We start from the raw sequence: 25684 nt of genomic DNA, 5'->3' as shown, positions 1-25684 counted from the left end.
TGCATCCTGGGGACCACCACCAGTGATTGATTCATCCCAGGGAGGCTAAGATGGAAAATATTTTTCAAATGACTCTGCATATGCTGAGACCTAAAAGTTCAATTGCAAATGAGTGAATGAAGAAAAAAAAAAAGCAACTATTGTTATATTTCAGTGAAAGGTATTTCTAATGTTTTCAAATAGTGGGACTTTTTTCCCCCTCAAAAGGGAAGGCAAGGACCACAGTTCTTAAGTAGCTACAAATCATTCCTTGTTTTATTGATTTTCCTCTAAATATTCAGTGTTTAACCTACACTTTTTATTTATAAGGTCCTAACTCAATTAAAGCATTCAAGTGCCTTAGCCTTGTATGTTAAATGCTATCATCAATAAATTAAAATGAGGTTAACCTTGGAATGACATCTTCATTTCTATGATAAAATACGGACTGTGAATTCTTTCATATTACTGGCCATAGCATGATCGTACTCTCCTATGTAAAGACCTTGGAACCTTAAATAAGTTACTCCATCTTGAGCCAGTTGTATTCATTTATTTAGAAATGGTTATTCCAAGTTCTTTCATTTAGATCAAGCTGTTGATTGATGTTTTGTGTGACAGTTTTCTTTGCAAAAGGCAGGAAGATAGCTGGGATATAACTTCCCAATAGCCTTTTAATATGAAATCCCATTTTGTGTATGGCTCTTTCTGTAATCTCTTGTGCATGACTGAACTTAAGTAGCTTGCAGATCTTATTGATCTACTACAGAACAAGCAATGAACTGACAATTCTTTCTTAAGGGATTAGATGAGTTTTGCACTGTGGTGAATTGCGCCCCTCATTTCACTCTTGCTTATGTGCTGTTTGGTGATGTTATAGGATATAACGAGAAGTTCCCTAGATGAGTTACATAACACAGAGCTTTTTGGGAAAAATGACTTTCTTGTCCAATAGTGATAGGCGTGGGATGCTAGATTTTGGAGTATGTATTTTCAAAGGGAGGCTGAATACTTCAGTTAAGAAAGAAGTAGCTCTAGGCGATTTCTGCCTGGAACTATTCCATATTCAGGTCCCTGAGATTATAAGGAGTTCCCAGGCTGCTGTTTGATACCCACCAGCCATGGCTATGGCAAGCTCTTAAGTAACAGGCATTATTGCTTGATTGACAGTAGTTTTTTGCTTTGTTTTTGTTGGCTGATTTCACTAAGGTAAACAGCACTGTTAGAAGTTTTTCTACTATAATAATTGGTCATAATTTAGTTAGCTATCTCAAATATATGTACTATTAGTTACATGATGTAGAAAGACAGTTTATAGTCTTTTGTCATCAAATGATGGAATTTTTAATTTTTTAAAAAAGATTTATTTGAAAGGCAGAGAAAAAGAGAATCTTCCATCTTCTGGTTCATTCCCCAAATGGTCACAATGACTAGGACTAGGTCAGGCTGAAGCCAGGAGCTTCTTCCAGGTCTCCTGTATGGATGCAGGGGCCCAGGGACTTGGGCCATCTTCCACTTCTTTCCCAGATGCATCAGCAGGGAGCTGGATTGGAAACAGAGCAACTGTGTCTTACTGGCACCCAAATGGGATGCCAGTGCTGTAGGCTGCTGTTTAACCTGTTGTACCACAGCACCGGCCCCCAATTTTTAATTTTGAAGAAGTATATATAATTTGATTTTCTCCCGAACAGCTAGTCTTTGAACCCAACACCCTTTATTTATTAACTTGTATTAAAAAGAAAAAAAAATGGGTAATAAAGCAAAACAGAGGCCAGTACTATAATACACAATGAACAAAATTAGCTTTACTTTTTTAATTTTTGTGGAGATGGTGTATTCATAGGCTTCTGAGTTTGGCTACTTACTGTGGAAGCTGAAGTAAGTTATATAATCTCTTAAGTCCTTGAAAAATGGAGGTAATAATTGTACCTCCCTCAAAACTTTTGGAACTTATAGTAAGGTATGAAGGAAATGATCAGTAGGACATAACCAATTTTTAAGAAATGTTGGTTACTATTGTATACACCTGTGCCCTTGTCAAAAACACTATCAGATAAGCTGATTTTCTTGTTTTATAAGCAAAAAACCAGATACTTTGAAAAGTTAAGGAAAATGTACCAAGTCATAGCTAATGGGCTCAGATGTCTCATATCAAAACAATATATCTTAAATATAATTCTATATTTAATACTTTACATAGTAGTGGGTATTTGGTGCAGTGGTTAAGTCACCACTCAGGACACCCACATCCCATCTTGGAATGCCTGTATCCTAATCCTGGCTACTCCATTTCTGATCCAGCTTCCTGTTAATGGACATTCTGAGAAGCAGCAAGCTATGGCTAAGTAACTGAGTCCCTGCCACCCATGTAGAAGAGCTGGCCTAGATGTGACTATCGCAGGCATTTAGCCAGTGAACCATCAAATGAAAGAGACAACTTTCTTACTCCTTCTCCCTCTCAAATCAATCAATCTTGTAATGATGAAAAGGTATTGTTAACTAACAAATACTTTACTTTTACATAGGGTTCCCCATAATTTTATCAAGAAACAGATTCAGAATGTTTATGTAATAGATCAAAGATCCCCAAGTTATGAAGTCGCAAAGCTGGGATTTGGGTGCCAGTACTGTGGAGCAGCAGGTAAATCGTCTGTCTGTGGTGCTCCACTTCTGATCCAGCTCCCTGCTCTTGTGCCTGGGGAGGCAGCAGAAGATGGTCCAAGTCTTTGGGCCCCTGACTCACTTGGGAAACCTGAAAGAAGCTCCTGGCTCCTGGCATTGGTCCTGCCCAGCTCCAGTTATTGTGACCATCTGGGGAGTGAACCAGCAGATAGAAGATCTCTCTCTCTCTCCCTCTCAACTCTGCCTTTCAAATAAATAATCTTTTAAAACATTTTCAAAAATCAAAACTGGGATTTAGACATTGTTCTGCCAGGACTCCAGGACTCCGGGTATTCCTTGCTTTTCTTGTTTCTCTGAATACCTTATTAGATTATTATAGTTGGGGGAAGGGTTTATGAAATAAACAATTTCTAAATGCACAAGCAAAAATACTAATAAGATACTGTGATGGAATTACCAGAATGCTTACAACTAAAATCACTGATAACACCAAATGTTGACAAGGATGTAGAGTAACCAAAACACTCATACTTTGTACCATTTAAACTCCATGAAACTATCTCTTTGGAATGAAGTCTGAAAATTTATTTTCTTTTTTTTAAAAGAATTATTTATTTACTTATTTCTTTATTTTTTCTTTGACAGGCAGAGTTAGTGAGAGAGAGAGAGAGACAGAGAGAAAGGTCTTCCTTCCGTTGGTTCACCCCCCACATGACCACTACGGCTGGCGCGCAGCGCCGATCCGAAGCCAGGAGCCAGGTACCTCCTCCTGGTCTCCCATGCGGGTGCAGGGCCCAAGCACCTGGGCCATCCTCCACTGCACTCCCAGGCCAAGCAGAGAGCTAGACTGGAAGAGGAACAACCGGGACTAGAACCCGGTGCCCATATGGGATGCCGGTGCCACAGGCGGAGGATTCACCAAGTGAGCCACGGCGCCGTGCCGGCCCCTGACAATTTATTTTCTTTCTTTCTTTCTTTCTTTCTTTCTTTCTTTCTTTCTTTCTTTCTTTCTTTCTTGACAGGCAGAGTTAGAGAGAGAGAGAGACAGACAGACAGAGAGAAAGGTCTTCCTTCCATTGGTTCACCCCCCCAAATGGCTGCTATGGCTGGCACGCAGCACCGATTCGAAGCCAGGAGCCAGGTGCCTCCTCCTGGTCTCCCATGCGGGTGCAGGGCCCAAGCACTTGGGCCATCCTCCACTGCCCTCCCGGGCCACAGCAGAGAGCTGGACAGGAAGTGGAGCAGCTGGGTCTCAAACTGGCGCCCACATGGGATGCCGGCGGCTCAGGCAAGGGCGTCAACCCACTGCACCACAGTGCCGGCCCCTGGAACACCTTACTGTTAAATGTGGCCACAAAGATCAATCATAGAAACATCATTGTGAGTGAAATAAGCCTTACATAAAAAAGTATAAAGCGTTTGGTTACAATATATAATTTTCTAAGATAAACAAAATTAATCTATAGTGGTGCTTCTATTTCCAAACACAGCGACCAGGTTTTTATGGGTAGTAATGGACCTGCAAGTATTTAAGAAAACAGTTGTAGCTTATGTAACCCTTAAACAACAGTGGAGGTCTCTTTAAAATGGAACTATGCATGGCTACTCCATGCACCTTTGTAGAAGAAAAACTGATATTATTTAAGTCTACGCTATGGGCGTTTTTCTCAGTTGAGTTTTCTAGTTAGAAAAATTAATAAGAAATTTGTCTCTGACACTGGTTAAAATGATCCATGATATCACATTGGCCCTGGAAGGCAGTCGGGCCAACTTGAACTCACTAGCTTGGGTTATTTTGGATGAAGTATTACTCTTGACTTTTTTCTTTTGGCTGAGGCTGAGTCTGTGTGGTTACTAGTTCACCCTACTGTACATGGATTAACACCTTTGGATAAGAAGAAAGATCAGACTTAAGAGGAAATCCACACTGCTTTCAAAGGCAGGCTTTGGTGACTTATGAGATTTGTTTAGCTGACTGGATCTGGGACCCTGAGCTGCGCATGCTTGAGCTCAATACTGTTTGCAATTCTGGTGATAGGAGCTTTAATTAAATGCTGTCTTACACAAATTAATGAATTTGGTCTGAGCCACTCATTGGTGGTTCACAGAGTAGTGTACTCATGGGGCAATTTACTAGAAGCCAAGATGGTATTGAAATGGGTGAATATTGTTGTGATACAATTCTTCGTGTGTCTTTGGCATTGCCTCACGTATTAAGAATAAAGTACTAAGTTCCTTTGTTATGGACCATCTTTTCAAACATGTAAGAAAGCACCCTTATTGTCCACTATGAAAGATTCAGTTTCCCTATGGAACTTAATAGTTACAGTAGGACAGAACTAAGGCTGATTGATTGGAAAGGAAGTTGCCCCACTCAACTGTAGTACTGTTCAAGCAGTTCTCTTTGAACCTCATTCTTGGAAGTAGGTCTGAGGACATCTCCCCAGTTCTTCTCCCTTTACTAAACAATTTATTATTCTTAGGCCATAGCATTTAATCATCACGTTTAATCCACATGGGATGCCAGCATCACAGGTGGTAACTTTGCCAACTGTGCCCCAATGCTGACCCCAAGAAATGCGCTTTCTGTAATATCTCAAAACTGAAATGTCAAACTCTGGCCCAAATCTCCCTCCTGTTGTTTCTTCCTCACTGACACTGAACACTCTCTGGAATTGTCAGTCCCTATTTTTCTGGCCTTTCTTTCCTGGCTTTGACTCCCTTCCTTTCTCAAGCTAAGTTCCAACTACTCTGTGTCACCCATGTCCTCAACGCCTTTGCCCCATCCCTTCTGTTACACTTTCTTGGTTCTTCACAATTCCGGATTATCTACTATTCTCTTTTTCTGTCTGTCTGAGACCAGGCTTTCAAACAAATGTGAAGAACACTAACTGAACTTATTGATGAAAGCATTAAGAAAGATGATTTCCAACTTTAGCAATTTCATTCCATCTCTCTAGCTCAGATTTCTTACTCATAAAATATTTTTGGAGAGATGGGAAGGTAAGCCCCAAAGCATTGATACTAGAATAGGCCTCAGATAATGCTCACGAAAGAATGTGTACCATAATGCTAGCAGTAAATATAAGAGGCGCCTTGCCATCTAGCATCTGCCTGAGTGATGGACCAAAAGTATTTTAAGTTTACCCAAGTGGAAACAATTAATCCTTTCCTGATGATAGATTGAAATATAACTCCAAATAACTTATTTCATAGGTCCATATTCTTGTCATTTTATTGAATTTCAATCCAAGTTCAGGAAAGTAACTTGCAAGGTGACTGACAAACTTTCCTGTTTCGCATTCTGTTATTTTCCATTAGACAGCTAAACTTGTTATACAGTGCCTAAAGCTTTTGCCATTAAGGTAGGTGAAGAAAAGATGACAGTGACTATTTTGATGATGGTTTTAGTTTATGATGCATTTCAAGCTGTGTGCCTTTTACAGTTAAATCTGCAAGCACTTTGTAGTGAGATCAACCATCATGTAGTTAAGAAATTAAGTGTTTTTTGTTTCAAAGAAAAGTTAATGTCAATTGGTGATAGCATGGAGTATAATGGATTTTAAGAAAGAGACCAGAAATTGTACAATGTATAAGAATTTTGACATTTTTACTTTGTCAAGTAACCATTTTCAAGGGGATAATTCTTACTCAAAATCTTTATGATTTCACTGTCCCATTTTTAAATTCAGGTTAATAGTTAAAGACAAAATGTAATAAACTAGACATTATTTCAAATGAGGACAAAATAAAGATGCAGTCATAAGACAGAATGGACATAAAAAAACCATCAGTATTAATACCTGAATGGAATTTTAAAATGGATGTGTTTAGGGAGGTTTTGTTAGTAAGTTTTCTTGAAATTTAGAGTAAAAAAAATCACCATTAAAAATGGCAGATTCTGTTCTTGGAAACAAAAGCCTTAACTTGCTATGAATCTGAAGCACAGAAACTGTACTATCAATGTGATGAAGGCTTTCAGATGCCCCTCCACGGTGGGGCGAGTGTTAGAACCGAGTGCTATTCCTGACTCTTCTACTAATTTGGATAAGCTTCTTAATCTCTTTAGGTGTTCTTGAAATAGAGAAAATGGATCGCATAGTCTTCAGATTTACTTCCAGTTCTAAAATTCTTTTGTATGCCTATCCCTATTACCTGTTATCCCCCTTTTAGAAACATGAAGACCATACAGAATTCTATAGAAGCAGTTCTTTTGTCTACACCCTAGCATTAGGACAAAAAATTAGAAACTCAGTCTCTCCCTGCTCCCCATCCTCCCGCCCCGCCTCTCCTTCACATCAGAATAGAGTGTAGGTTCTCATTTTGTGTGCTATTATGGATTTGGGTGGTATTCACTTTCTTTATGCTTTTGAAATAATGGCAATGCCATGTTTGTGCTCAAATAGTTTCTTTTGATAAAGATAAAAGCAGATTTCAGGATGCTGTGGTTGTCTCAATGACAATCTTTTTTTTTTTTAGCAGTAATTTATTTCAGAGACTCTCAATGATTTAATGTACATTAACTCACTGATGCTCACATAGGCCTTTCTGAGGAGTGGGAAGGGCTGATATTTTAGCATTATGTGTTCTTACAGACAGGCACAGAGCTACTGAAGTGGAATGGAGTGAATATAATCTGACTAAAAGACATTTCAGGTTTTAACCCCCTCTGCTGTGGGATGAGAACACCCAGGGAGTGCCTCACTCCCTCCCCAGCAACAGCACTTAGCACATTGCATTCCATTTACTTAGATATGGGTCTTTCTCACCCACTAGGCTGTGAGCTTTTCAAGGACACTGCCTAATGTGTAATGAGCCCTGCAGTGCTGTTTCCTGGAATGGCATGGAACTACCCAGTGAAACGCAGTTTCATTATGGTACCTGTGCCATACTCGCACAATCAGCTTTGCCACATCCTTGCTGTTTACCAGGGATAGATCCCTGAGATCCCCTTCAAATCCCTGAAGTTCAGAGCGTAGGACTATTCATACAAGTAATTGACTTTCTCCAAAATCATATTTCTGTATACCCTCTGTGCTGTGTTAAATACATTTTCAAATTTGATTAGATAAAGCTTTCTGTGTTCCTTGATGCCGGTTTTCCCCAAAGTCACAAAATTTTATCACGTTATTAGAGACTATAAGTAGGAAAACAGGAGTTGGGGATGTAGATTGCATATCAGATTAAAAAATTTCTGTGATGATCACATGCTATTTTATAGTATTTGCTGCTGCTTTTGTGCCAGGTACTGATTTATTTTACATGTATTTTTATGTATTTACTTCCTAAAATTCCTAAGTGAGGTGGGTATCCTCCTCATTATATATATGAACAAACTGAGAAATAAAGATTTGCCATCACTTCACAAAATCAATGACTAGTTGTAGGTAGTAGACTTCTTTTAGAGACTGCATTCTTTGCTGCCTCTTAGATGAAAATTGATTTCAATATTTTATACTTTAAACCATTTGAAAATAAAGAAATGAAAATTTTAACAAAGACACCAGAAGATTTTGGTAAATGTTCAATCCATCGAGGGGGCCCCAAATGAAAATGCCAATGTTTCATTGTAGATAGTAATTTCTGAAGAAGTATCACAATGACTTATTGTTTGTCTTTTGAATTTGAAATTTTCATATGTACAACTTTGATTTTTTACATAAATTGATATGTAATTCTTTTTCATTTGGTTGAGGAAGTATTTGAATGTCACCTGCTTTGATGTGGTGTGCGGGAAGGAGTTGATTGCACAGCAGACACATAATTGTTTTTTGGACTATTAGGCTTGTGCTTCTTCCTTATGGTTAAGAACTCTGGTTGGGCTTTAGGGGAACTAGCCCTGCCTCACTTTTGTCCCCTGTGAAGCAGCTCAACATCTCCTTTCGGTATGCAGCGTAAGTTATTCCAATCAGTCATTTCCTTTCCCCCTAGTTACAGTTATGGGTTGAGAGATGGGCATTGCGCCACCTACCAGGGAGTCTTAAAAGCTCAACTAGATATTTAAACTCACTTCTATATGTCATGCTTGATGCTAGTGCATTCAAAAGGTAGTAGGAGAGGAAGCATTTAATAATTGCTAAATGAATAAAACAACATTGCTAATCATTCTTCTTGATTAGAAAAGTGAAGACAAATTTTATAATAAAAAATGAAGTCTATAAAAACCTTGATGCTTAATTGAGGCAATGTAACCTCAGCTAGTCCTTCAGAGTTAGCCGTATAATATTAAATAAAATAAAATTTAATGAGGTTCACAAGAGATGGAAATATCTCAGCTGGATGGTGACAGAGTTTGGTATCATTTAAATGGATGGGTTTGTTAATTGCATTATTCAATAATTACTGAAAAATTATTATGTTCATTGGACAAAAACCTTTTGACTTTTAGAAAACAGAAACAGACAGGTTAAAGTAATTCAATGAGACACTCATTTAAAGAGGGGGCCCAGGATTTAGCCTTCACTTTGTGATAATTTCAATAAAGCTGTAGCTATGTGTTCTCATTTAATACTTCAACCATTTTTTGAGGCATTTCATTAGTCAAAGTTCTACAGAGAAAAAGAACCAATAGGTAATATGTTCTGTATGAGAATATATATATATACAAAGATATATACATATAAGTATACATATATGTGTATCTTCATAAAAATATGTAAGGTGACTTATTATGAGGAATTTGCTCATACAGTTATGGAGACTGAAGAGTCTCACAAGTCTTTGTCTGCAATTAGATGACCCAGAAGAGCTGGTGTTGTAATTCAGGCAGAGTCCTGAGGCTTGAGAACAAAGGGAGTCAATGGGATACATTGCTTAAATACCAATCTGAGAGCAGGAGATGAAATGAGATATCCCAGTCCAATCAGAGACAGGCAGGACAAAAGGAGCAAATTCATTCCTCACATTTTGTTCTATTCAGGCCCTCATCTGTTTAGGTGACATCCGTTCAATTGAGTAGGAGGAAGTACTTGAGTTCATTCACTGAAGTGCTAATCTCACCCACAAACACCCTCACAGACAGACCAGAAATAATGTGCAATCTGGGTACCCTGTGACCTAGTGATGTCGACAAATAAAATTCACCATCTTGGATATCAGGGGCCTCTAGACATAGCCCTGCTGTTGCTGGCTCTGTTCACCCGCAATGGTACTAAGTGGTGTTAAAACTTATTAGAAGAAGCACAAATCATGAGATAGAATTAAAAGACAATTTTACTTTTTTTTTTTTTTTTTTTTTTTGACAGGCAGAGTTAGACAGTGAGAGAGAGAGAGAGAGAGAGAGACAGAGAGAAAGGTTTTCCTTTTCTGTTGGTTCACTCCCCATATGGCTGCTATGGCTGGTGTGCTGTGCTGATCCGAAGCCAGGAGCCAGGTGCTTCCTCCTGGTTTCCCATGCGGGTGCAAGGCCCAAGGACCTGGGCCATCCTACATTGCACTCCCCGGTCACAGCAGAGAGCTGGACTGGAAGAGGAGCAACCGGGACTAGAAACAGGGGTGCTGGTGCCACAGGCGGAGGATTAGCCAGGTGAGCCGTGGCGCTGGCCACTTTTTACTCTTTTAAAACTCATTTAATGGGTCTTTCCATTGGATATTTCTTTGCCTGTAACTGTCCAAAGAGTTAAGATGATGCCCCACTTTCTTGGTTACCTATAGATCATAAAAATGGTATCAGTCCAGAAGTTAAATTGCCTAATTCTCTAACAACTGTAAAATCTTCAAACTTGATTTAAAGTGAAACTTCAGTCACCAAACTCAAGGTTTCTATGGGGCAGCTGCACATGATCAGAAAGGGGATACTCTTCTCTCCGTGTTGCTAACTGTGCTGTCGGATTCCTCTGGGCTCAGACCTTGGAAGGACTGCAATGAAGTTGTAGGAAAGAGCAGGAAGTACTGAAAAAACGGCCGCCATCTTCCTTGACCTTGGTGAGTGTCTCAGTGTGACTCTGTCTGCTGGGGGCTCCTTTGTGTGTTCTTCAGAGATCCTCCAGCCTCTGGGAACCTCCTATTTAGAGTTGTCTTGATGAGGGAAGGTGCCACTTTTCTGCTTCCTGTCTCAGAAGCAGCCGCTTCATCCCCTGACATTTCAACCAGTCATGTCTGGCGCCTTTCTGCTGAGGACCCTTCATCTTTCCAGCCTGCTCTTGGACATGACCTAAAACGACACCCCTGGAGTGCTCCCTTGCACATGGCCCCCAAAAACCCTTTAGAATACTTTGTTCTGATGCATTCTAGGAGGGCAAGATAATCACCAAATCGCTACCTCACCTTTGCACTGTCGTCAGTCACTGACTAGTTTCTACCCTCTGATTTCTCAAGTGTGAGTCAGAGAATTCAGTCTCTCTCCCTCTCTGAAATAGCAGTTATTAGCTGTTCCAAGTAGTTCTATTGAAGCTTTTTCTTTAGATTTAAGGCAAGAAAAGACACACCTTCTCATGCTTTTTGGGCTGGTTAGGGTCCACAGCATTACAAATATGTGAAGGAAAAAAGTATCTCCACTAGTTTTATTTTAGTGTAGGACTTTTTAAGAAATCAACTTTAGATTCAACCCCATTGTTTTTTTTTTTATATATCAATAGTTCTATTTTAGTGAATAGATTGCATTTTGCGGTTATACCATATTTGTTTATTTCCCATTTATGACAATATTTCCACTTTAGGGCTGTGAAAAGTTGCTATGGCACAGACTAGTGATACAAACGTGGCTCTCTCTGTAAAACTCATTCTGGTTTACCTTTGTGTTAACATTTCTTTTTCTTTAAAAATTTACCATTTCTGGGCTGGCGCCATGGCTCACTTGGCTAATCCTCTGCCTGCGGTGCCAGCACCCCAAGTTCTAGTCCTGGTCAGGGCGCAGGAATCTGTCCTGGTTGCTCCTCTTCCAGTCCAGCTCTCTGCTGTGGCCCGGGAGGGCAGTGGAGGATGGCCCAAGTGCTTGGGCTCTGCACCCGCATGGGAGACCAGGAGGAGCCACCTGGCTCCTGGCTTTGGATCGGCACAGCACGCCGGCTGTAGCGGCCATTTGGGGGGTGAACCAACAGAAAAGGAAGACCTTTCTCTCTGTCTCTCTCTCTCACTGTCTAATTCTGCTTATCCAAAAAATTTTACCATTTCTGTATTGTAATTTGATTCATTATTTACATGACTTGTTTAGTTATATATTATCCTGTTTCATATTCTGTTACAGTCCAGACAATTATATATTTGTCACTTTTGGGATATTTGGGCCATTGGTTGTGAAAGGGACCCTCAAGGCCTACCAGGGAGGCACTGGGATAGTGCCTTTATATACAGCTTTTGAGCTGACCTTTTACAGGCCCTCACAGCAACTAGTTGACACAGACCATCCTACTGAGTTTCTCCGTTATGCTCCTCTGTTTGCCTGACCTCAGACTTTAGGCTCTGATTCTTTTTATCAGTCCTACTTCTGCCACATTAGTGTTGTTATAATGTGGGTATTGGTTGTTATGGGCTTAGACTCTGTTCTTTTTATAGTATTTGACTCAGAACTGCCTTACATGTAGCATCTCAGGAATATTTCTACTGCTTGGTTTAGTCCAGACTCTAAATCCTACCTAGTCCTTAAAGAGGTGAGTAAACATACTTGAAATTATATCATATAAGAAAAATGGAAGAAACTGGAATATTTAGCATGATGCACAACAGGTTCAATATAAACATCAGTCTTCAAATGCTTAAAGGCTGATGAGAACGAATGAGTTGCTTGTTTTTCTTGGAAGAGTGGGCTTTAAGATGTAGTCCTAGGATCACTTGACCAAAGATCAGAGACTACATTTTGTCTCAGTAGTCAGAATACTAACTAAACATGAGTGGGCCATGACAGAAGTAGAGAACTAATACCGTGACTGATGTTTCAAGGGTTTGATGGAAATGAGTCATGCAGTTAGATGAAGTAACCTTAAGATTCGTTCTATTTCTCAGATTTTATGAATCTGCAAAACATACTTTTTGAATATATGCTTAAGGGACATTGCCCATATAGATTTCTAGCTAATATAATCTCATTGTATAATCCTCAACTTCTTGTGAAGGTAAGACAGAAAACTGACAGAATTTGTTTAGAGAACCATGGAGGTAAACAAGGTATGATTTGGGAAGGTTATAAACAAATACCTTAGGATTAAAAGGGGCTCTGAGTAAATTATTTCTCACAGTCAAGTAATAAATTGGGCAGGTCAGGAAACAACCCAATAAACAAACAAGCCTTAAGATAAAAATGTTACCATAAGCAGATTTTTTCACTTTAGAGCTGGGGAAGATTGGCTATCTAGAGTAGTATTGATGTGATCTGCTGAATTTCACCTAAAGAGATTTGATTGATATCTCTTTATTAAAATTTTTATTGTATTTTGGTAAGCCAAGGTCATCCTTTTCATTAGAATGCAGAGTGGAGTTTCTATTATTAGATGTCCCATAAAATTTTTATAGCAACAATGAAAAGAAATTTCATGTTTTTACCAAATGAGCTCCAGGCTAATCAGATTCTGGGGAAATACTGTACTAACTTTGACTTGGTAATCAAGATGTAGTCACTGAATTGTTTAAAATAGATAAAAAAAAAAAAAAAACCCAGCTCCTTTTCTTGACTTTCTTATGGTATTCTCAAGCCAATTTTCTTTTGGTGAAGCTTCATTAAGTGATTTTATACTGTACAAAGTTGGTATACAAATGCTTATTTATTACACTACACAATGCAGTTTAGCAATATACATTAAAAATTATTCCAGGATACATGTCCTACTTTATAGTTTCAAAAAATCAATAACAATAACATATTTTCATAATTACAAGCCAATAAAACTGTGCTTTGTGTGTTTGTATTGTAAAGGCTGCTTTGTGTGTTATTTCTCTTCCCCCTCTTTTTCTTTTTTTTAAAGATTTATCTATTACCTGCTATGCCACAGTGCCAGTCCCTCTTCTTGTTTTAAAGGACAGTTTCTTTCTAATCAGCTGAGTTTGGAATTTCGTAGTTTGTATAAACCTCAGCACAGTTTTGTAGGCATGGCTAATAAAATTAATGGTTGGGTTTCCTAATTCTAATATTCTACATATCATTACTGGGTATCCCCAAGCTTGACATATAAAGAATCTTGCCAAATGATGTATTAGAGAGTCAACTAAGAGCTTAGACATCATTCCTTGGACCACAGCATCATGTTATGATGCCTCCTGGACATTACCCAAGGTGAAAAGCTGCACTAGGAAAGCTCACTGGAACACTGAGGTTTTGAAAAGGTAAACCTTTGTTCTCTTGAGCCCCATGGACAGGCCAAAAGTTAGGCTAGAGCTGTTATCGTCATTTCACTCAAAGTGTTATGGTGCTTCTTCTACTACCTTTTTACCTATATGTGTCCATGGTAAACAGCAAATTAATTTTAACTTCAGAAAATCATAATGAAAATTTGGTTAGATTTATATAATCAGTTAAAGTATATTAAAAATAAAAAGTTAGTTAAAAACTAGGATAATAGTATCTGTAGTTTGAGGTTATCCTTTTTCTGAAATGCTTGAGACCAGAAGCATTTTTTTTTAATTTTAAATTTAGAAATTTATTCTGTTTAATCCACAAGCTTTATATAGCTTTAGTTTAAAAAAAAATCAACAAACAAACAACAACAAAAAAAAGTGAAACCAAGACACTATTTCAAAGTCCGGGCCCTTCCAGCCTTCCAAATACAAGAGCTCTGAAAGCTGTATATACCAATTGGAAGAACAAGACAAAAATATGATGCAGCCATGACATTTCATAAAACAAAATTTTATATAACTGAAGGATCCTTCCTGGGACTAGTTAATTGCCTTTACAAGAAAGAAAACAAACAAACAAAAAAAGAACACCCAAGAACAGAATAGAATGAAATTCCAGTGTTCCAAATCAACTTGTTTTTTTTTTTTTTACATTTTTTTAACTGTTATTTAATGAATATAAATTTCCAAAGTACAGCTTATGGATTACAATGGCTTCCCCCCCATATTGTCTCTCCCACCCGCATCCCTCCCCTTTCCCACTCCCTCTCCCCTTCCATTCACATGAGGATTCATTTTCGATTCTCTTTATATACAGAAGATCAGTTTAGCATACATTAAGTAAAGATTTCAACAGTTTGCTCCCACACAAACATAAAGTGAAAAATAATAGATGATTTTTTAAATGATGATGAAATCAGATCAGACCTATTGTCATGTTTAATCCCAGTGAGAGTCAAGTTGGGAATTGATAATTTCTTCTTCTTCTTTTTTTTTTTTTTTTTTTTTTTACAGAGGATCAGTTTAGTATACATTAAGTAAAGATTTCAACAGTTTGCACCCCCATAGAAACACAAAGCGAAATATACTGTTTGAGTACTCGTTATAGCATTAAGTCTAAATGTACAGCACACTAAGGACAGAGATCCTACATGAGGAGTAAGTGCACAGTGACTCCTGTTGTTGACTTTACCAATTGACACTCCTGTCTATGGCATCAGTAATCTCCCTATGCTCCAGTCATGAGTTTCCAAAGCTATGGAAGCCTTTTGAGTTCACCAACTCTTATCTTGTTTAGACAAGGTCATAGTCAAAGTGGAGGTTCTCTCCTCCCTTCAGAGAAAGGTACCTCCTTCTTTGATGACCTGTTCTTTCCACTGGGATCTCACTCACAGAGATCTTTCATTTAGGGTTTTTTTTGTTTGTTTGTTTGTTTGTTTTTTTTCCAGAGTGTCTTGGCTTTCCATGCCTGAAATACTCTCATGGGCTTTTCAGCCAGATCAGAATGCCTTTAGGGCTGATTCTGAGGCCAGAGTGCTGTTTAGGACATCCGCCATTCTATGAGTCTGCTGAGTATCTCGCTTCCCATGTTGGATCACTCTCCCCTTTATTTATTCTATCAGTTAGTATTAGCAGGTACTAGACTTGTTTATGTGCTCCCTTTGACTCTTAGTCCTTTCATTATGATCAATTGTGAACTGAAATTGATCACTTGGACTGGTGAGATGGCATTGGTACATGCCACCTTGATGGGATTAAATTGGAGTCCAAATCAACTTGTTCCACATGGACAGAGACCCACAGTGTCCTGGCAAATGACGTGGCTTTGCTTTCTGTCTCTTCCGAGAGCTCCAATCCTGATTCACTTCAGCAGAGACTCCACAGGCAACAGGAAAAATTGTGGCATTAAATTACTCACTTATACTTTTGTGTCGTTCAACAGTGGTCTTATTTCTGGGCAAGCTTACAAACCATGAGGTTGGAAGCATAACTTACATGGGTGGTAAGAGACTCAAATGAGAAAAGGTAAAGAAAAAAAAAAAGAGTGAAAGAGGAACCCCTTTGAAAATAGCCAGGGGCATTTAAAGGAACCATAAGAATGCCAACAATATTTAAACCCCCTTTTTTAAAAAGGAGATTTTTTTTGGCTTAAAATATTTCACTCTAAATGAATGTATGTCAGCTGTCAATGAAAGAATGTCACTAATACACTGTGGACACCTTTTGCAATGTAAATCCATGCCCTTTTTTTTTTTTTTACATGGTGAACTTCAACCTAGCAATTATTACAACAAATGTTATTGTCTAAAGCTCAAACACATTTTAGCAATTTTGAAATTGAATTGCGTACAAACCAAATAAAATGTACATCCTAACAAACGTTTCCATCTAGGACTGTGGGGACACCTGAGCCTTCCGCATGGACCGCAGGGCCTTCTCCCGCAGGTGCTTCTCTAGGTCATCAAGGTTATCTTCAGCTTCACTTTCAGTCTCCTTCTTGGGCTCCAGCGCTGCCTCTGCTTCCTCCTGTGCTGAGGTGGTCGTGGCAGCAGTGACAGCTGCAGGGGGGACCGCAGCAGCAGCCGCGACGGCTGCCGCTGCCACCGCCTTCTCCTTCTTGTGTTTTTTTTTTTTTTTTTTTTTGTTTTTTTTTTTTTTTGTGCTTCTTGTGCTTCTTATCCTTTTTGTGTTTCTTGTCCTTCTTTTTCTTTCCACCTCCTTCTTGATCTGAATTCCTTGCCGGTGACGGGCTTGGTGTTGGGCTCTTAGCCTTTTTGACCGGTACCGCTGGTGACCAGTTTGTAGAGGGCGACTGAGACTGGACAGGGGACGGAGGTGCTGGAGGTTTTTTAGCTGCTGGCTCAGGAGATCCAGACACAGATCGGGAGGATGAGACCCTCCTTACAGACTGTGGGCTTGGAGAGGCAGTCTTTTTTTGTCTTTTTAGGCTCCGGAGTCCGGGAGACTCTCCTAATGGGCCTAGTACTTGGAGATGGAGACTGCCTTCTTTGGGGTGAGGACGAGGGTGCTCTCCGCGCGGGTGGAGGGCTGGAGGAGGTCTGAGGAACAGGAGGCCGAGGGGAAGGCGAGTGCCCTTTGTTTGGCTGTGGCGAGCGGGCTTCCCGGGCGGAGCGGCTTGGCGAAGAGCCTTTCCTATGCTTGGATGACAACGAAGGCGAGCGTCTCTTGGTGACCGGCGAGCTTCTCGGTTTGGGAGGTGGAGAATGCGAGACTCGCCGCTTTGGTGGTGGAGATGGCGACGCCCTCCGTTTTGGAGGGGGAGGAGGAGAAGCCGTCCTTCTCTTGGGAGGTGGAGAAGGGGTGTATCTCCTCTGTATGGGAGGGGAGTACCTCCGAGGGGAAGGCGAGCGCCGGCGTGGCGGTGGAGAAGGAGTCCTTCGTCAGGGCGGTGGTGTAGGAGACCTGCACCGTCGCGGAGGAGGAGCGGGAGAAGGAGAGCGCCGCCTTCTGGTCACTGGCGACTGCCATCGCTTTCCCATCTGCATCCGAGGGGAAGTCTCTGGCACTTTCGTGGTGAGGGAGAGGCACTCCTGGAAGAGGAATGTCTCCGCCGCCTGCCTACCTCACCATTCTTCACGTGGGACCTTTTGGGTCGCTCATCTTCTGAGGACGAAGAGGAGCCAGAGTCAGATAAAGACTGCTGGTTCTGTCGTCTGTACTGGCGTCTGCTGCACAGAATCTGCTGCAGGCATTTTGCCACCTTTGTCTTCTTCTGATTCAGATAATTCTACTTTTCTAGGTTTCGGTGCTGGTGAAGGGGATTCTCTTTTCTCAGTACCTTTATGCTTTGTCACTTTACCTGAAGTTCTCCCTGGAGACACAGAAACACGGCTTTTTCTCGTACGGTTTGACTGCTGGGGTGTCGGGGAATGGCGAGTTTTTGGTGGTGGAGTTGCTGGAGGGGATGGCCGGTGCCTTCGCCTTGGAGGACTCGCGGAAGGAGATAGCCTGCGAGTTTTTCGAGGGGGACTGGATGTCCTCTTAGGAGGTTTCTTTGGCGGCGACCGGGAACGAGATGAAGAGGATGATGAGCTACTTCCAGACAAGGATGCTGACGAACGTCGTCTTCGTCGCACTGGAGATCTGCTCCTCCTGTGCCGTGGCGGAGGAGGCATTCGTCTTGGAGGAGTTCTTCTCCGAGGGGATGGGCGCCTCCTCGGGCTTGGCCGTCTTCTAGGAGAGTATGATCTTGATCGGGGTCTATGGCGCCGTCTAGGTCGAGTGTGAGAAGGAGAGCGAGACCGCGTCCGTGACCTTGATTTGGAACGTGACCGAGATCGTGCTCTGGTCTTCTCCTTTTCCTTTTTGGAATTTTTTTCTGGAGAAGGTTCTTTAGGTTCTGGTACAGGTTCAGGCTTGGGAACTTTCAGGATGTCACTTCTCGGGCTTCGAGACCGTTCCCTTTTTTTTTTTTTTTCTTCAAATTTTGGAATATTTGCATATGTACAAAGAAATACTTGGGAGTGAGGCTCAATTCTAAGCATGAAATTTACTTATGTTTCATTATACACCTTATACACATAGCTTGGAGTTAATTTTATAGAATTTTTTATTGCACCTACCTTTTGACTCATCTGATCAGGTTTAGAATTTTCTGCTTGTGGTATCATGTCAGTGCTCAAAAGATTTAGGATTTTAGAGTATTTAAGATTAGGGATCTTCAACTTCAAATAGTTTAAGATTGTTTTGGGTGCCAACTTTGCTCACTTTTTCCATAATTCTCCTAATAATTCAATAACCAGTTCCACTGAACAGGCAGAATTCTCTTCTACGGTATCAAAAATGCATGTGAATAAGGACTGTGTCTCATTTGCCTTTTCAGTTACTGAAGGGAGGGAGAGAGAGAAAGAAAAAAAAAACAGCAGGACAAAGGGTAGAACGCTCAGAATTTAAAAGGAATGCCAGGCTAATGACTGGAGAACTACTGCTCTGGTAGCTCTTTTAGGAATTTAGAAGAAAGCCAAAAATCAAAGGTGGAGATCAAGTTCGTATGTGCCTGTTGGATGTCTAGGTGGAAATGGCTAAGAGGTTAGATGCAGTCACCCAGTGACTATAAAAATCAGAAACCTAACGTAGGGTGCTTCTTCATTCATCACCATTTCAGTTGTGAAATTTTGCTAGGGCAAGGATTTTTACATATTTGTCATTCCCAATGCCTAGCATATATTTCTTGAGTAGAGGCGATTGTAGCCAAGCATATCCTTCCTGAATTCCTAGATAATACTTCCTTCCACTAGGAAAATGCTGTGATGATTCTTTGTTTTAGAGATAAAAAGTCAGTTTCAGCTCATACTATGCTTGTTTCAGGATGTTTAGAAGTTGAAGTTGTAATAGTAGAAGCATATGAAGCAGCATAATAAAGAAAGGAGGAAGAATGGAAGAGGTTTGTTTTGTGTATCACAAAGGCATTTTCTCTCCATTTGGAGACTGGTAAATACATATATTCTCTAGTTAAAAAGATGAAATCTGGTGTTTTGTTCATTGTTTAATTAAAAAACCCACATTTTAAAAGGAATCAACCTTCCAATTTTTTACTTTCTAATGCCTTCTGAAGCACTTACTCTTTGAACAAAATGCCCTCGGAATCTTTTCAATGAATGTTAATTCATCTTAATATTAGAATCTACTTTTGTTAAGAATCATCTAACTAGAAATCCTGACAAGTCAAAAGAACTTGAAATATATCAAAAGTACTTCTCTGAAAAATATATTATGTTTCACATGATGATACAATATTTAAGAGATAACTTTAGGAACCTTAAAAGAGATATTTTTAATTATCCCTTATGTGGCACAAGTTGTGTCTAATTTATCTGAAGTGCCTGTAGAATCATTGGAGAAAAAAGCTTTTTTAATTTTGACAGGTTGTGTAGGGATTGTGTCAATGCAAAGGATACTGATATTAAGACCATTTCTCTGAAACCTATTTCTTGATGCATAAAGGATTGTGATTAAATACCAGAATAGTAGAAAAAAAACTGGTATGTACAGTAGCTACAGCTACAGCAGAACTTATGTAACAGTAATTTGTATAGGAATGGCATATTTTTATTTGGTAGTTGTTTATATCAATATGAGGTTAGTTGGAGGACTAATTTCCTAATAAAATATAAAAAATATGGTCTAACTGTGTGTCAGAAATGCGGTGAGTACTGAGAGTGGCTCGGGTAGCTGTGTACCAGAATCACATTCATGTCCTGTGGCTGAGGTGCTATTTCAACTTGTGTTTCTATGAACCGTGAAGCAGCTCTCACACTTCCTCCTGTGCCCTTCTGTTTTCAACTGTCTGGCAGATTTAGAAGTAATTCTGCATAGTGTTGCATAAAAGAAAAAAAAAAAAAGATAAGAGAATGTTACCAGAAATTTCAAGAGATCTTGACCTAGTAGAGAAAAGGCTGAATGTAAAGCTTAGAGATATTTGGTTTAAAATGATTCTAGCTTCTTCCAGTTTTAGCTGAGAATTCCTGGGATTTTTAGCAGATATGGTTTGGGGCTAACATACGAGGAAGGAATCTAAGCGTGCACCTGAAAGCGAATTCAGAGGGAATGCTACAAAGAATGCCTTTGGTTCTTTTGGCTAATGGATCTCAAGGGAGAAGATAAACACAGTTTTTAAGAAAGGTAGCAGTTTTGTTATTTAGTGTTGATGGAGCAGGGGAAAGTTCTAATTTACATTTTGAGCATCAAGTGCTGAAAGATGGAAGAGATAAAGCGCAGCCCAAGAAGAAGAGATTTATGTCATTGCGGCATGAGTTTGATGTGTTTATTTCTTTTGAAAGGCAAAGATAGATTGATAGAAGGAGAGACGCAGAGAGTTTCCATCCTTTGGTTTATTCTCTAAATACTCACAATGGCCAATGAGGTTAGGGGATACTGAAGATGAGACTCAGTATCTGCACCCAGGCTCCCGTGTGGGTGTCAGGAACCCACTGCCTCCTGGGTTCTATGTTATCAGCAAGCTGGAATCAGAGACTGGAGCCAGGAATTGAACACAGGCACTCTGATGTGGGAAGTTGATGTTTTAACTGCTAGGCCAAATGTCTGCCCCAGTTTGATATATATATATATATATATATATATATATATATATGTATTTTTTTTTTTGACAGGCAGAGTGGACAGTGAGAGAGGGACAGAGAGAAAGGTCTTCCTTTTGCCGTTGGTTCAACCCTCAATGGCCACTGCAGGTGGCACACTGAGGCCGGCGCGCTGCACAGATCCGAAGCCAGGAGCCAGGTGTTTCTCCTGGTCTCCCATGTGGGTTCAGGGCCCAAGGACTTGGGCCATCCTCCACTGCCCTCCCGGGCCACAGCAGAGAGCTGAATAGGAAGAGGAGCAACCAGGACTAGAACCCGCAGGCGGAGGATTAGCCTATTGAGCTGCGGCGCTGGCCCCCCAGTTTGATCTTTTAACCAGCTTTGTAATCTTGGGAAGGTGCCCACCCTTTAAGTCTCAGCTTCCTTTCCTGTTAAATGAAGATAGGTCTGTATCAGGGGTCTTAATGTCCTGGATACCTTTGAGGAATCTGTGGGGCTTTTTACATTATCAAAATGATTGAAGAAATTCACTTCACTTTTATAAGGTAAAAATAAGAAATTCCTAGTATCTTGAAATGGATGAAAAAGAGTCCCACACAGTAAAATCCTCCATCTAGCATGACATTTGGATGTCTGCCTGAATGTGCATATAGGCAAGTAAGATTTTTATAATTTTCTAAGCTTGGAACAAAATTCCCTTTACACGTACAATAAAGTATTTTCTGTTTCATTTGAAGAAATCCAGGTACAAAATTTAGCAGATGTTATATTTTACAGGAATCAGTGTACATGTCTTGGGAGAAAATTTTAATTTGTTTTCTGTGGGAATTTCAAAGAGCTGTTTACCATCTAGGAAATAATGTTTCAGCAGCCTGCTCCTCATGGAATTCAAGTTGCTAATACTCTGTGTCAGTTTGCATTTGTGGCTGTGGTACTCTTGCTAACTTGCACAGTGTTTAAGAGTCTTAAGTATTCTGTTATGTTTCTTAGTGTGCTTGTACGGAAACATCTATGCTTTAAATTTGCATGTTATTTTATTTTACATTAATTTCTTTGCTAGTTTCCTTTTCATTGCAGTTTATAATTAAGTTCACACCTTTGAACTTGTGTGTAGGTTGGTTATATTATCTTTCAATTTTAATTTCAGGATAATAAAATGGCAATTACTGAATATTTGATATAAAAAGAAACACTGGGTCTGCTAAGGTTGAGAGCCACTGGATTAGATGGTCTTCAGAAATGTTTCTATTGTCATCAACCTGTGTCCCTTAGTAATCTGACAGTTTCACATGCTTTCTAATCAGTAGATATCTAAATTTATTTCTTTTACTGACAGCTTCCTGAAAAACAAAAACGAATGGTTAAGAAATGAGTTGGGTAGGGGTATTTGACTCACTGGTTAAGACACTGCTTGGGATACCCACACCCTGTATTGAATAGCTAAGTTTAAGTCCCAGTCCAGCTGCCTGCTAATGTGCACCCTGGGAAACAGCAGGTGATGGCTCAAACACTTGGGTCCCTTCCATCCATGTGGAAGACCGAGGTAGTGGCCTAGACTCCTGGCTTTGGTTTGACCCAGCCTTGACAATTGTAGGCATTTGGAGAGGAAACCCAAGGATGGAAGATCTCTTTCTCTTTGTTCCTTTCAAACAAAATTAAAATAAAAATTTTAAAAAGAGAAATGACCTAGAATAGGATGTGATAGAGGAGTTTAACATTTCCTGTTATTGGAGTCCATAAATCTTGAAATTACTATGATGTTACTAACCTAGAATTTAAGACAAAGTAATATATGATTATTGAATAGGTATATAGTTAAGAAAACAATTTTTTATATCTCTTGAGCATTTATAATTTTACTCACACATTTATAGCAAATTTACAACTTTCTAGATGCCTGACTTTTTTCAGTGTTTTTATTGTGTATAAAAATCACATGACAAAATTGGTCATCTTAACCAACTGTAATTGTACAGTTCAGTTGAATTAAATACATTCATAATGTTATACAATCATCACTACAATGTCTCCATAACTCTATAGAGTGAAACTCTGCACATTAAATAACTCTTCATTTTCTTTTCTCCTCAGTCTCTGGCAATCTCTGCTCTGTCTCTGATTTTGACCAATTCTAAATTCCATACATAAATATGATCACATGGTATTTATCTTTCTGTGACTTTGTTGTATTAGTATCATATCCTCAAAGTTCATCTATGTTGTACCATGTGTTAAAATTTCCTCCTTTTTAAGGCCAAATGCTATTTTATTGTATAAATGTACATTTTACTTATCCATTCTTTTATCAGTAGACACTTATGTGGCTTACTCATTTTAAACATTCTCAATAATGATGCTATGAATATGAATATAAGTATATCAGTATCTCTTTAAGATGCTGTTTTCAATTCTTTTGGGCTTATAACCAGAAGGGGAGCTGCTAGATCTTATGGTAATTCTTTTTTCAAATTTTTGAGGAACTGTCCTAATCTTTTTCAGAGTGACTGTACCATTTTACCTTTCAACCAACAGTACATAAGTATTCTACTTTTTCCACATTCTCACCAACACTTTATGATTTTTTAAAAAAATTATTTTCTTGAGAGGCAGAGTTACGGGGGAGAAAAAAGAAGTAAAGAGAGAGAGGGAGAGAGAGAATCTTCCATCCACTGGTTCACTTCCCAAATGGCCACAATAGGTGGGACTGGGCCAAATTGAAGCCAGGAGCTTGATACTCCATCTGGGTCAACCAACTGGGTAGCAGGGGCCCAAGTGCTGGGGCCATCTTCTGCTACTTTCCCAGGTGTATTATCAGGTAGCTGGATTGAAAGTGGATCAACTGAGACTCAAACTGGTGCTTCCATGGGCAATATAGATGGCAGCTTAACCTGTAACACCACAACAGTGGTCTCTATTTTTTTTTTTATTTTTGATGTTATCCACCCTAATGGGTGTGAGGTGGTATCTCATTGTAGTTTTGATATGCACCTCCTTAATGATTAATGATGTTGAGCATGTTTTCATGTGTTTATTGGGTATTTGTATAAGATGTATTATGCCTAATCTTTTAAATTATCACTACAAATCTTAAAACAATTATTGGAATAATTCTTAAAATTCAAAAAATTTAGGTAAAATATATGGGAGAATTATTACAGAAATATCACATTATGTATAATCTGTATTACAGAGGTTGCAGCTTCTCTTGCTTCCTGTGTTTGCTCAGATACACTTTCAGGGGAGGCCTTCCCTTCCCTAAATATCCTATTTAAATTAAATTGCACCATCCTTTACAATACAATTACAGAAATTTGGGGGTAGGGACTAATTCTAGACTTACACAGATATAACAGATTTTCTACTTGCCACAACAATGGCCCCATTGTTTCACTTTTTAATCAATAAATATTTGCATGAGAACTTTTGAAGCTACACAAATTTCATGTTCCTTAATCTTTTACCAGTTAATTTTAGCATCCGTCGGTGTATCTCAACATGTGGCAATTTTAACTGTGGTGTTGTAAGGGTGATTTTCTCTTTTTCTTATTCCTGTTTTATTTACAGGTATAATTGAAGTTCTAGAGGAATAGTTTCCACTGTGTCTTCCATTTATTAATCCAATCATTTTTATATAAGTAAGTCTCATGGCTCTTATGTCATTATTTGTATTAGAATTCAATACTATCATTATTTATATTTTTGCCCAAATTATTCTAGCTTTGGTCATCATAAACTTTTAGGTCAATTCCATGTCCTTTTGACATATTTCCAACTCTTTTTTTCCTCTTTTTAAGGTATCATGAGATAGTTTAGCCTCATAATGTATTTTTCCTTTCTCAACCTTTAATTCAGCCATTTGTTCAAGGAGTCCTATTTTAAAGGAAGGTTTGTATTATAGTGTTATTATAATTTTATCCATTTAAGCAGCATATATTTTGATCAAGTCACTTATTTTGTACTTGATAATTTTATTTTCTGCCGTGAAAACTCGCTTGATTAGCTCTGCCTTTACAGGAAATTTCTGGATTGCTGAATGACTTCCTGCCTCATTAAGCATCTAGTAGTTTAAACCCATTTCCTACTATTTCTCTTTTTTGTAATTATTTTTGTTTCTCCATCTTCGAATTATTGTTTGGAATTCTGTTTACTCATTCAGTGGGAACCAATATTCTAGGCACCTGAGGCAACAGAAACATGCTACAAAAAGGTCTCTGCTCCCATAGAACTCTCATCAAAGCAAGTGGCTTTCTTTGAAACCTAGACTGAAACCAAACTATTTTTAGAAAATGCATATATTAGCATATCTTATTATTGTACTAAAAGTATCAGAATCATAAAAGCCAGTATCATAAAAGCCCCTGAAATGAACCATTGACAAGGGTCTGCCTGACAAGATTTTAAAGATCTAACCAACATAGAAATGCTGTTAACTATAAACCTTGATATAAACATCACCTATTTTTAACCAAGTCTAAGACTTCCTTGACAGCTCCCAGCATTCCTCTGGATCACTACATCTGAATCTGTTCTCCTCAGATGTCTCTTTAGAATGCTGTATGACCATAATGGGACTCGTAGAGTTTGCCTGGATATCTTCCAATGCTATTAGTTGCATGACTTGAGATCATGATTTTAATAAAATTCTAATTGGCTTACTTCCAAATGTGGACCTAACTCCCATGAGGTTTCATGAGATAAGTTCATAAAGAGTTTCCCATAAATGATCAAACATTTTTAGCAGTAGTAAAATCTCTATGGCT

General features: G+C 39.1%; 1 pseudogene; it reads right to left on the bottom strand.

The window, feature by feature from the left end:
• Positions 1 to 16351: 16351 nt before the first annotated feature.
• LOC100353425 (serine/arginine repetitive matrix protein 1 pseudogene) overlaps positions 16352 to 25684 on the bottom strand; it is a 38392-nt pseudogene continuing 29059 nt past the window's right edge.

Source organism: Oryctolagus cuniculus, chromosome 12 (genome assembly GCF_964237555.1).
Source record: "Oryctolagus cuniculus chromosome 12, mOryCun1.1, whole genome shotgun sequence".
Lineage (NCBI taxonomy): Eukaryota > Metazoa > Chordata > Mammalia > Lagomorpha > Leporidae > Oryctolagus > Oryctolagus cuniculus.
This window is presented reverse-complemented; position numbering and strand designations above follow the sequence as displayed.